Below are 13185 nucleotides of genomic sequence, written 5' to 3' on the forward strand. Positions count from 1 at the left end.
CTGGCCTAGTTAGGTACCTAATAAATAAATAAATGAATGTATAATAAATCACTATATTTTTACTGATTTATAGTCTGAAATATCTTTTCAAAGGTACTTAAAAGTATAGACATTCTCTGTCTATATATATTTGAATTATACATAGCTAATACAAGTAATTTACCACTTAAAAATGCCCATTTTGGTTGGGTGCGGTGGCTCACGCCTGTAATCCCAGCACTTTGGGAGGCTGAGGTGGGCGGATCATGAGGTCAGGAGTTCGTGACCAGCCTGACCAACATGGTGAAACCCTGCCTCTACTAAAAACGCAAAAATTAGCCAGGCATGGTGGCACGCACCTGTAATCCCAACTACTCAGGAGGCTGAGGCAGGAGAATCGCTTGAACCTGGGAGGAGGTGGTTGCAGTGAGCTGAGATGGTGTCATGCACTTCAGTCTGGGCAACAGTGCAAGACTCCATCTCAAAAAAAAAAATGCTCATTTTATTATTATGCATGTCCTTCTGTTCAGCCTTTCTTTAGGAAACTCAAAAGAAATAAATCAGACATGTACAACATGAACCTTGAAAATGACTCAAGCAGAAGGTAAAGCCTCATTTTTGCTTTAAAAGTAGAAAAGTGGACAAAACAGGGGAGCTGCTTCAAGTACAGGAAATGGCTCATTGCTCAACTCAGAGCTGAGATGGGTGAAATAGAGAACAGTAATGTCACAGGACGGAGGTGAAGTTTAAGGAGGCAGAAGTTAGGGTAGTGAATTTCAGTGGGGATCAGGGTGCAGTGGTGGAAACTGACCAGAGAATACAGGATACATGACTCCCTACGGTGGTGTGTGTATAATTTAAAAATACAGATTCAACATTATAATTTTGTATTGTAAAATGAAATACAAAAAACTAAAGTCTTCATCACACAAACTTGAGAAACAACACTTAAACAATCTTCTTGACTGGTGGCAATACAAAGATGGTGATTCTCCAAGCAAGCAGGGGATGGGTTAGATTTTAACAACAGAAGAAAGCAGAGATGTTGAAATAGTAACATACACTGTTCCTTTGTGGGTGCGTGCATGGGCACGGAGGGGCAGGTAAGGACTGCAAAATGGATGCTGAGCCAATACCGGAACAGCAGAATGCCAAGGACTTGGACAATAGATTGAAACAAACTAAACAGCATTCAGTAAGGATTTGTTCATTGGGCTCACTTGTTTCATAAATTTTTGCTGAACTAATTTTATTAGCCATCACTCCCACATTTGAGTTGACTCAGCTCCCTTTACACGTACACCCCCACCTCTGGGATCCCAATAAATCTTTAAGCAGAGCTCCTTCTCCCTTTGCCAAATCACTCTCCACCCCAGCAGCCACTCTGTGACCCAGCCACAGCTTGCCCAACACAAGAAAATGTTCTTAGGTACAAGAAAATTCATGAAGCCAGTCTACTAAACCCATCTTATACGACAGTCAAACAAACAAAGAAAATTCAACTGGATGATACTGACTGCAAATTTTAACAGCAACCTACCAACAGTGTGTGAGTACCACGTACCAAAAGTCAATGCTGTGTTAATAGAAGTATTGTTTTTGGAACCAGGGAAATAAGAACCTCACCAAACGCCAGCCTGGCAGAATACACCTGGTGTACTTTGTTACCACCAAACACCATGTTTCAAAAGAGACATTCACTACCTAGAGCATAGCCAGAGGAGGGTGATCAGGGCAATGAAAAAGCTAAAAGCCACATCTCATGGGAAGGAGGAAGAATACAGCTGTTAAGGGGAGGCTTCAAAGAGCTGAAAGGTTGTCCTCTCCAAGAGGGATTTAATTTTTCCCTTTACTGAACTCTTCCGATTTCAACTCAGGGTGTCCCCTTGGGCCCTTCGCTTCATCCCTGTCCTGATGGAAATGCTGTTGCTTCTGCCTGTCTAGTACCTGTCTCCTCCCTTTCTAGTAATGGCCTATAATTTCCCCTGCTCTGCACAGTGTGGCTCTGGTGGGGCTGACTTTGGTCCTGGCCCAGCTGCAGGGAAGGATATGTGGCCCAGGCCTGGCCAATCTGGGCAAGGTTGAGGGACAGGCAGACAACCCAAGCTGGACCACCTGAGAGGCACTCTAAGTCAATCAGGACCTTCACTGGAGCCACTACAGGAAAAGCTTGCTTTCTGTGGAGGCTGCCGCTCTAGAAGACTATCACCTGCAGCTCCCAGGGATACCTCTGCCACTACCCGGGACGAGCCTGCCAGAGAATAAAGCCCACTCAGAGTCAAACAGGGCACTGAAAAGAGACATACTGTATTTGATGACTTGAGCTCCTGGATCCAGCCATGCCTGAATCTAGACCAATCCCCTGGACTTTTCAGTTATTTGAGCAATAAATTCTCTCTTGTGCTTAAGGCTGTTTGAGGTGAATTTCTGTCATTTACAACTGAAAGAATCCTGACAAATACAACCATGAATGCTTATATGGCCAGGATGAACTAGACACCATAAAACATGTGTTTGGTGCTATTAAAGACATGGAAGATTGAGGCAATAACAAGGCAAAAGACGTATGCCTGATGGTAGCAGCAAACTACTTACATCTAACAGTTTGCAATTCAATTTCTAGCTGGACAGCACAGAGATGAATGTTGTCATCTACGTACCAGAAATACCACAAAGTACCAATTCCCTTTTTCCCCGCTTGATCTCCCAGGCCTTTGGTTCCCTTTCCTTCACTCCATGGGACAGAGGTCAGAGGCCTCAGGCCAACCCTGCCCTTGGTCTTTTTTCCTTTGGATTAAGAATCACTAAGTGCATATCCTCACCTTGCTCAGTTTCGAGGGAGGAAAGTATAGTTCAATTATTCAAATAAAATACACAGAAGAGACCAGGATAAATGTTTAAAAGACATGATTTCTTACCACCACTCTCCATTGGTAAAGCAAAAAATAGAAAGTGAAAAATCCTGTTACAATAACGCCAACAACTGGTTAAATTAACTTGGTGTACCAGAATTCTGTTCTAGCTACTGCCGTTTGAAATATTAGAGGAGTAGGGAAGGGCAATACTTTACACTTGAGATGTGTTCTAAAGGAGGAATTATAATAGCGTTTATTTCAAAATGATTGCATCTACAATTGAGACTACTGATTGTACAAGTAACAGTTTCTTTTTAAGTTAGTTTAAAAGATAGATTTTGTACAATTTGGTAGGTAAACCTCAGGTGTCTCGGAGAATAATCTTGAAACCATAAGCTCTAATATGCCTCGCGCTTTACTTAAAGGGATCACAGGTGTGTAATTCTCACTTTCATATGATGTATTTTTGTCTAAATTGCTGCCTATTCGATTTTCCCCTCTGGGTTTACAAACAATGCACAAGCTGCAAGCTGTCCTGGTCCGAGGTATTTGCACCATCTGATATGAATGATGGCCTACAGGGAAATAAACTGGGTTGGAAGCCAAGCATTACAGGCATCCACTTGGTTGCAGCTTCGTTCCAGATCCCGATGCTCATCTTAACACTTTGGAAACTCACACAAACCACTCTGGGCTCCTTAGCTACAATCAAACGTGTAAATTACTTTACCACTCTCCTAGGAGACTTTAATTCTTTGTCTCTCTCACCAATTCGTGTAGTAAGGAGGGAGGATTACTGAGATGAAAGTCCTGAGCCTGTTGTTGTGGAAACTTACAGGACACATTCAGCTCAGAGAGGGCTGTCAGTTCCCTCCTGCCAATACCTGAAATGTTAGGTACTGGTGAATTACTGGGTGCTGTGCTAGTCAACTTTCAGCTGAACAGGGGTATTGCAGATGTCACTATTTGATATTTTCAATTATAAGACTGACTTTTATTCCGAAAGTTTCAGGTTGGGGTTTGGGTTTGGAGCATGAAGACACCACATGTCACTCCACAGTTGGGCTCTTAACCTGGTGCCTCCAGAGGATCTGCTACAAGTCCACGGATCGGCTTTGTGGAGTGTGTGTGTGGGAGTACGCATTGTGGACGGGACATGGAAGCTATGAGACTCCTGAAATTTTTGTGTGAGCGTTTTCTCTCAGGAGAACATTGGATATTCAGCCTCTACCAAATTCTCAAATGGATCTGTAACCCATTTGATTAAGAACCACTTCTCTAGATGTATTTTATGAACATGAATTATGTTCTCCCTACCCATTGTGAGAGAGGTGTGATATTTATTTCACTAGTTAACAGTGATATTCAAATATGTGACAAGGAACAATATGGCAGAACTAAGTTTAGTGGAATATTTAAATAAACACCCTTTTAAAGTTTCACTATTTTAACACATAAAGTAAGGAGAAGGCAACTTTGTTTGATATTCACAGCAATCTGGCGTATCTAAGCTATTTATCTCCACTCATCTGGCCTGGTCCAAGACACAATGCTTACACCTCACGAGAAGAAATGACCTGGAGAAAGGTCCCCGCAACTCTCTTGGTGGTGGCTTTTTTTTTTTTTTTTTTTTGAGACGGCGTCTCGCTCTGTCACCCAGGCTGAAGTGCAGTGGTGCGATCTTGGCTCACTGCAACCTCCACCTCCCGGATTCAAGCAATTCTCCTGCTTCAGCCTCCAGAGTAGCTGGGATTACAGGTGTGCACCACCACACTCGGCTAATTTTTTTGTGTATTTTTAGTAGAGACGGAGTTTTACCATGTTGGCCAGGCTGGTCTTGAACTCCTGACCTCAAGTGATCTGCCCGCCTTGGCTTCCCAAAGTGCTGAGATTACAGGCATGAGCCACCATGCCTGGCTGGTTGGGGTTCTTTAACTGTAAAAGGCGACTAAGTGATCTGACTAGATCTTTCGGATCCCTGCAAAGCTTGAAACAATTCCAAATCTCTCCCTTGTGTGAGTTATTGCAGTCCTTGATTTGTAAATGGAGGATTCGAGCACTTTTTTTCTATGAATTACTCAAATGTTTTCATCTGACACTAAATTATTTAAATGCTGTCCAGAAAAGAGCAAAAGCCTTCCTCCTGGCTTTCCCCAAAAAGAGCTAAAGTAGGAAGTGCAGAAGGCAGGGCCCTGGGTTATCCCAGGAGGGGGAAAATGCTATCCATGGAGTGATTCCTTTAACACAAAGACCAGACAACCACGTGTCAGCCAGTCCCTGTCTAACTAGGCACTAAAAATGTCACCTTTGCCCCAACTGGACCCAGTGCTGCCCCAAATGCTGGAGCTGGTCCCTGGAGAAGGGCACTTTGGCTTCAGTGGGGAGAAGTACAGGGAAGGGACTGAGTGGATGCAAGAAAAAGACAGGAGGGGAAGCTACTGCAGGAGGAGGGACAGTGAGGCTGGTGGCTCAGACAAGGATGGTGGGGTGACCGAGGAACAGAGGCAGCAGGGTGGGCTCAAAAAATGTTTAGGGTATAAAATCAACAGGGTTTGGTGGTGGATTGGATATAGGTGGGAGAGGGCAAAAAGGGGGCCAAAAAGTCTCCTAGGCTGCCGACTGGGTGGTGGTGCCAGACTTGTTGGCAAAGATCTTGGGTTTGCTGGAAGGAATGAGAAACTGGGGGTGGCTTTCTCTCATTTTCTCCTGGGGTCACTCTTGACAGAGAGGCAAAGTGTTCAAGTCAGTGGAGCCTGTTACTAAGCACTGAGCAGGACCCCACTGGTGGCGAGTGAGGGGAGACTGGCAGCTGTCGGCTTGGCTGCAGCCAGCTAGCAGAGGCTGGCCAGTCACAGGAGGGACTCTGCATTTTGTTCTAGGAGTTACGAATGCTATGGGAAGGCTGCAAGAGGAAAGTAGTGTAGTCTGGTGCCTGATGGAAGATCATGTACTACTTTGGAGAGGAGAGGCTGAAAGTGGAAGCAGGGAATGAATTAGGAGACTAGAGGGGTGGGTCCAGTCAAGAGATGATGGTGGCTTGGACAAGGGTGGTGACAATGAATACAGACAGAAGTGGGTGGAGCTGAGATGTTTCAGTGGTCTCTATCCATTAGAAAATTCTCCCCATTCTAGGTGGGGAATTTCCTCCCATTCTAGGAAGAATCAAAGCTGACTCCTATGCTATGTTTAATATAGCCTCGTTTAAAAAAAATAAAGCCTCAAACATATAGGGAAGCAAAGAGAAAGCAATATAGCCCATATCCATATAACCATCACCCAGATTCAACAAATGAAAGCATTCTGCTGTAACTGTGCCACTTTCCTTTATAAAAAAAGAAAGAAAAAGTTAAAGATAAAATTGAAGCCTTCCTTGTAGTCTTCCCTAATGGTTCACAAACTTCCCATTTTAAGTGTAAAGGGGTCATGAGATCCCTTTACACTTAAAAATTACTGGAGATCCCCTAAGAGCTTTTGTTTATATGCATTCTAGCTACTCATATTTACCATATTGGAAATTAAAACCGAAAAAATTTAAAATATTTACTAATTTGTTAACAACCTATTGCATGTCAACATAAGTAAAATTTTTGTATCATTTCAAAACAAAACATTAAAATTTTTTTTCAGGCTGGGTGCAGTGGCTCACACCTGTAATCCCAGCACTTTGGAAGGCTGAGGCAGGAGGCTCACTTGAGGCCAAGAGTTTAAGAACAGCCTTGGCAAAATAGCGAGACCTTGTCTCTACAAAAAATTAGATTTTTTTTTCAAAACAAAAAAGTAATAAGAAGAATGGCAGTGATTAACATTTAAAAAAATCTCTTTAATGTCTGGCTTAATAGAAGATAGCTATTATTCTCATATGTGATTTTGTATTCCCTTTGTGGCAATGTTATTTCAGTTGAAGTATATGAAGAAAATCCAGCTTCACACAGCTACGCAGAGAGAAATATTTTAAGTCTTTTTGGATAATTAAGAATATTATTTGATATAATCAAAACTCAACAAGTGGACGGTTTCTTAAACGCCAGTTGAAATGTGAAATCTGAAATCATAACAACGAGCTTTATGTACTCTGACATTTTAAAATCCATTGGTCTATCTTGCTCTTTGAATGAATCATTTGCCCAGGTGTGATTTTATAACATCAAGCACTGGTCATTTGGAAAATATCAGTTCAGTGAGTTATGTAGTTAGCCTAAATGTTGACATATTTCATTATCTACATTTGTTAATATCACCACCAATCTCATCAGAAAAGTTTTTTAAGTATCAGGAAGCTTTAAGTATCAAGAGCTTTAAGTCAAGCTCACAGTGACTCACAAGCTCATTCAAGTTTTCCCAAAATGCCGGGCAGTGGCTCACACCTGTAATCCCAGCACTTTGGGAGGCCGAGGTGGGTGGATCACCGGAGGTCAGGAGTTTGAGACCAGTCTGACCAACACGGTGAAATCCCGTCTCTACTAAAAATACAAAAAATTAGTGGGGTGTGGTGGTGCATGCCTGTAATCCCAGCTACTTGGGAGGCTGAGGCAGGAGAATTGCTTGAACCCGGGGGTGGAGGCTGCAGTGAGCAGAGATTGTGCCATTGTGCTCCAGCCTGGGCAACAAGAGTGAAACTCTGTATTAAAAAAAATAAAAAAAATAAAAATAAAAAAATTTAAAAAAAGTTTCCCCAAAATCTCATTTCAATTCAAAGTTTAAATTTTATCATTGGCAACAAATATTGCCAGTTGTTTTCCTTGCAGCAATAGGCTCACTTTGCCCATTTTTGAGAAAATGTCTGCCAAATGCCCAAGTCTGAATAACCATAATTTGTCAACCTTTCAAGTAAAAATGGTGTCCAAGAAAAAAACCAAACTGCTAGTTCAGCTCACAACTCAGACAACAGTGCAAGTGATTTTCCTAGAAGCAGCCATGGTACTTCGGTATGCAGCAGAAGTGCTTTATATGTACTTTTCACGTCAACACACAGAATATTTAAAGATCGGATAAAGTTTAAACTTGAAAAAAATTTTAATGCTCCAAAAAGGACATTCTTAAGTGCAATTGTTTTTTTTCTTTTTCTTTTCTTCTTTTTTTTGTTTTTTTATAGTATGTGACTCCTAGTCTGGTTTGGAGTCCCTGCCTTGATTTGTACTAAAGCACCAGCTTTCTATTATCACCGCAAATGTCAACACAGTGAAAAAAGGCAAATCACATCTTAGGAACGGGATGAAAATAGTTTTGACCTCACAGAGATCCTGAAAGGGTGTCACGGACCCTCAGGGATATGGGGATCACCCTCTGTGAACTGTCACAGTAGTGCAAAGCTGGAGTGTATTTTTCTTGTCCATGTTTTTAAAATTTTTATAAGAAAAGTATGTGCCCATAAGCAAGATATAACCATATTTCAGGTGTTTTAAAAGTTCTACATACCTAGTAATATTCTATACTTATTGTTCTATAACTTGCTTTTTTTACTCGTCTTTAAATTTTTTCATAGACAAAAATTAGGCTGGGTGTGGTGGCTCATGCCTCTAACCCCAGCGCTTTGGGAAAGTGAGGTGGGAGGATCGCTTGAGCCCAAGAGTTCCAGACCAGACTGGACAATACACTGAGACTTCGTTTCCACAAAAAATAAAAAATTAGCCAGGTGTGGAGGCATGTGCCTGTAGTCCCAGCTACTGGGGTGGCTGAGGTGGGAGGATCACTTGAGCCTGGGAGGTTGAGGCTACAAACAGCCATGAGAGTGCCACTGCACTACAGCCTGGGTGACAGTTATACCCTGTCTCATAAAAAATGTATATATCTATCATATACAACATGTTTTGAAATGTGTGCATTGTGGCATGGCTAAATTGAACTAATTAACATATGTACTGCCCTACATACTTATTTTTGTGATGAGAACACTTAAAATCTACTCTTCACAATTTTCAAGAATGAAATATATTAACTACAGTCAACTATAGTCACCATTCAACTTTAAATATTTGAGGGTTATCCAATTTAATACATGTAAATCTGGGTTATTTTTTTTTAATGGCTATATAGTATTCCATTGTGTGGCTAGAATTTTTATTTGTCCATTTCCAAATTGATGAACAGTCAGATTGTTTCTAATTTTCCTCTTTTATAAACAATGCTTCAACAAATGTCCTTGTACATGTCTCCTTGGGCAGTGGGTAAGAACACATCATTAGTGTCTACATTTAGATATGGGCTTCCTGGGTCATAGAACATGCATTGCTTCAGTTTCACCATCTCAAATTGCTTTCCAAGGTGACTGTACCAATTAATAGTCTGTAGTTTACATCTTGTAGCATAGACCACTACCTAATCACCAATCTGATCTCCTCTTCTTCCTAGGCACTTAGTTATACTATGTTTCCCATCATCCCTTGCAGTTCCACATGGCCCTGTGCTTGAGTTTTAGCCAAAGGAATGTGAATGAAAGTAAAGTACACAACTTCCATGCCTTGCCCATAAAGCCCTCCCACAAATAATGTTTTGTACTTTCCTGGTACACCAGCAGGATGTCTACATCCAGGGTAACCTTGGAAGTTGCACATTGAAGACGGTAAGGCCACTGGTAGCCCAGGTATCTGGGTGAAGCCCCTAATGACCTAGACCCACAATGGGCTGTTATATGTGTACAAAATAAACTTCTGTGTTTAGCCAATGAAACTTGGGTTTTGTTTGTCACAGCAGTTAGCCTACCTTAACTAATACATCTTCTCGTGAGTGATACATGACACTTACCTCTGTTTCATAACCTTACCAACACTTAGAATTATGCTTTTAATATTGTTGCCATCTGTAAGTCTGAATTTGTTTTAATTTGCTTTACTTTTTCAGATTGCTAGTGAAGTTGAGCCATCGTTTAGCCCGTTTATTAGCTTTCTCCTCTGCACACTGCTTGTTTACATTGTAGAATACAATATTACTATAGAAATATATAAAACTACTATAAATGATGAAGGGAATCAACTTAAAGGGATACAGTGAAGTACGTCAACTGGATTTAAAATATTTTTTGGTTATTCTGGTACTATGTTGCAAATCCTTTCTCTTTGTAATGAAAAGAGAATTATTTACAAACCCAGAAGCTAAACAATGATGGTACCTGCTATCTCATCAAACAAGCACTCAACTAAGATGGAAACTTGAATCCAATCAATTATATAAATGGCTGACTCTCTAAGGACTCTCTTAGGATTAAGCTTTTGTATTAGTTATATATTGCTAAATAACAAGTAATTCAAAAACTTGGTAACTTAAAACCAATAAACCTCTATTATCTCTCACAGTTTCTGTGGGTCAGCAATTCAGAAGCAGCTTTAACTGGGTGGGTCTGGCTCAAAGCCTCTCATAAAGTTTCAGTCAAGATGTTGGCCAGGGCTGCAGTCATCTGAGAGCTTGACTAGGGCAGAAGATCTGCTTCCAAGACGTGATTCAAAAATCTTTCCCATTCTGTAGTTCATCTCTTAGCCTTGTTTAGATAAACTTCTTGTCATAAGAGGTTTTGCTTTTGCATATAGTTGAATTATCAATTTATTTTATGATTTATGATTATTTTTATTTTCTTAGTTTAAGAAATCATTTCCTGTCTCAAGATCATAAAAGTGTTCTATTTTAAGTTTTATAGCTTTGCTTTTCATATTTAGGTCTTTATTCTCTCTAGAATTTATTCTTGTGTATGGTCTAAGAGAAAGAATTTCTTTTTTTCCATATAGACAACCAATTGTCCTAACATTTTTTATTGAATAATCTATCCTTTCTGTTCCTGAGGTCGTCTTCTTTTCCACTGGTCTATTTGTCTGCTTCTGTGCCAATATCACACAATTTTAATGACCTTAGATTTATGTTTTGAAATCTGGTAAGGCATTCCTTCCCCTCTTCTATTTAAAATGTGTCTTGGCTATTCTTGGCCCCTTACTACAGCATGTGACTTTTAGGATCAATTTCCCTGAAAAAGTCTCTTTGGGTTTGGATTGGCAGTCCACTGAATTTCTACATTAATTTGGGGAGAATATATCTTTACAACACTGAATCTTCCCATTCAAGAACATGCTGTGTCTCTCCTCATATTTGTCTTCTTTTATGTCCCTCAATAGAGCTTTAAAACTTTCTCCAGGCATGTCTAGCCCTTGCATTAGATTTATTCAACAGTTTTCGTTGCTACTGTGAATGCTTTTCTAAGAAATGATAACATTTACGAATTGTTTGCGGCTGCCGTAAAGGGGTACCTTCATTACTGCATATGGATCTTATATGTGGCAAACTTGCTTGAAAAATGGAAAACTCTAGTTCCACTCGCTTTGGGTTTTCTGTAGCACTTTTTTCTGCAAATAATAATCTCCATGATTCTTATTTCCTTTTCATGTCTGTTACATGGGGGCACAATTACAATGCTGAAGAGAGGGGGTGATGGTGGGGATCCTTAAAGTTCTTGACTTTAAATCTTTCCCCAATACATTACTTACGAGGTTTGTAGATTTATTTTCACATTACCCTTTATCAAGATAATAAAATTCGAGTGTATACCTCATTGTCTAAGAGGTGCTTTTTCTGAGACGGGGTCTCACTCTGTCACCCAAGCTGGAGTGTAGTAGCATGATCTTGGCTCACTGCAACCTTCACCTCCCGGGTTCAAGCGATTCTCCTGCCTCAGTCTCCCAAGTAGCTGGGATTACAGGTGCCCAACACCACACCCTAATTTTTGTATTTTTAGTAGAGACAAGGTTTCACCATGTTGGCCAGGCTGGTCTCAAACTCCTGACCTCAGGTGATCCATCCGCCTCGGCCTCCCAAAATGCTGGGATTACAGGTGTGAGCCACCGCGCCTGGCCTTAAGAGGTGCTTTTAAAATCATTAATGGATACTGAATTTTGTCAAATGCTTTTCTACATCTATTGAGATGATCACACTGTTTTTCTTCTTTAATTTATTAATGTGGTAAAAATACATTAATAGATTTTATAGTAAATTTCCTTGTATTTGGTGGATAAACCACACCTGATCATGTTTTTTATACACACTGCTTGATTCATTTTCTTAGTATTTCACTTCATGTATTAAATATCAATATTCATAAGTGAATTTCCTCTGTAAGTTTTATATTTTACATGCCTTGTTTGACTATGGTATCATGGGGTATTGGCCATCTGAAAGGAGTTGAGAGCTGTCTCTCTTTATCTTTTATCTGAAACAGTTTAAGATAGGGATTATCTGTTAATCCCTTGCCCCTCTGTCAACAACAATGGAGTCACTGTACCCACTGGGCAAAATGCCAGCTCTGGCTAAATCTGCCTCTGCCAACTCTGAGGGTGCACTCATGCAGCTGAATGTGGCTGGAGAAAAATACACAGCCACGCTGACTGAACTCCCTTTAAATTAATGACCCTTAATGCTGTCCAACGATTGTCTAGAAATCCCTTGTTCATTCATTCCCTTTTTCTCCTAAAGGACTGCTTCGTACCTTCTCTCTCAAACCTCCAATAACTCCTACCCATCCTCACTCTCAGCTAGTGACCGTGCTTCACATTTTGCTGAGAAGGCAGAAGCAATCAAAAGGGAACATGGTGCCAATGCGCCCTGTTTCCCTCTTGTTTTGATGGATGAGCTATCTGTGCTCCTCTCTAAGGTCACCCGCAATATATATGCTACAATCTACCTGTTCTCATGCATGCCAGGACTTTGCTTCTTGCATTATCAGTTTTCCCCTGTCTACTAGATCATTCCCACCAGATACATAATTTCTCACATTAAAAAAACCCTCCCAACCCCATATCTCCACCCAACCACTGCTCTTATTTACAGTAGAACCCTTCAGAAGAACTGTTTAAATTCAGAATCTTCAGTTTCTGTCCTTTCCTTCTCTCTTGAGTCCAATTTGCCCAATTTTTGTGTCTTACACTCCATATAGACTGTTGGACATGGTCACCAATAACTTCCACATCCCCAAATCTAATGGTCAACTCTTAGTCTTGATGCTACTTGACCTTGTCTCATTATTAGCCTTTTACTCATCTGATTACTTCCTCCTCCTTGAATCACCTTCCTGACTTCTATCTTAGTCAGTTTGGGTGGTTTTAACAAAATACCATAGACTGGGTGGCCTAAACAACAGAAATATATTTATTGCAATTACTGGAAGCTAGGAAATCTGAGACCAGGGTGCCAGCAGGGTCAAGTTCTAGTGAGGGCCCTCCTCCTGGCTTGCAGATGGCCACCTTCTTGCTGTGAGCTCACATGGTAGTGGTGAGGAGAATCATCTCTTTTGTGTCTCTTCTTAGAATGGCATTATTCCCATTCATCAGGACCCTACCCTTATGACCTAATCATCTCCCAAAGGCCCCACCTCCTAATG

The 13185-nt window shown here is 40.8% G+C and overlaps 1 protein-coding gene across 7 annotated transcripts in view; it reads right to left on the reverse strand.

Moving 5' to 3' along the window:
* The window catches only part of PHKA2 (phosphorylase kinase regulatory subunit alpha 2), a 91332-nt gene that overhangs the window by 68852 nt on the left and 9295 nt on the right, over positions 1–13185 (reverse strand). The window lies entirely within an intron of this gene.

This window comes from Macaca fascicularis, chromosome X (assembly GCF_037993035.2).
Source record: "Macaca fascicularis isolate 582-1 chromosome X, T2T-MFA8v1.1".
In the NCBI taxonomy this organism is placed as follows: Eukaryota; Metazoa; Chordata; class Mammalia; order Primates; family Cercopithecidae; genus Macaca; species Macaca fascicularis.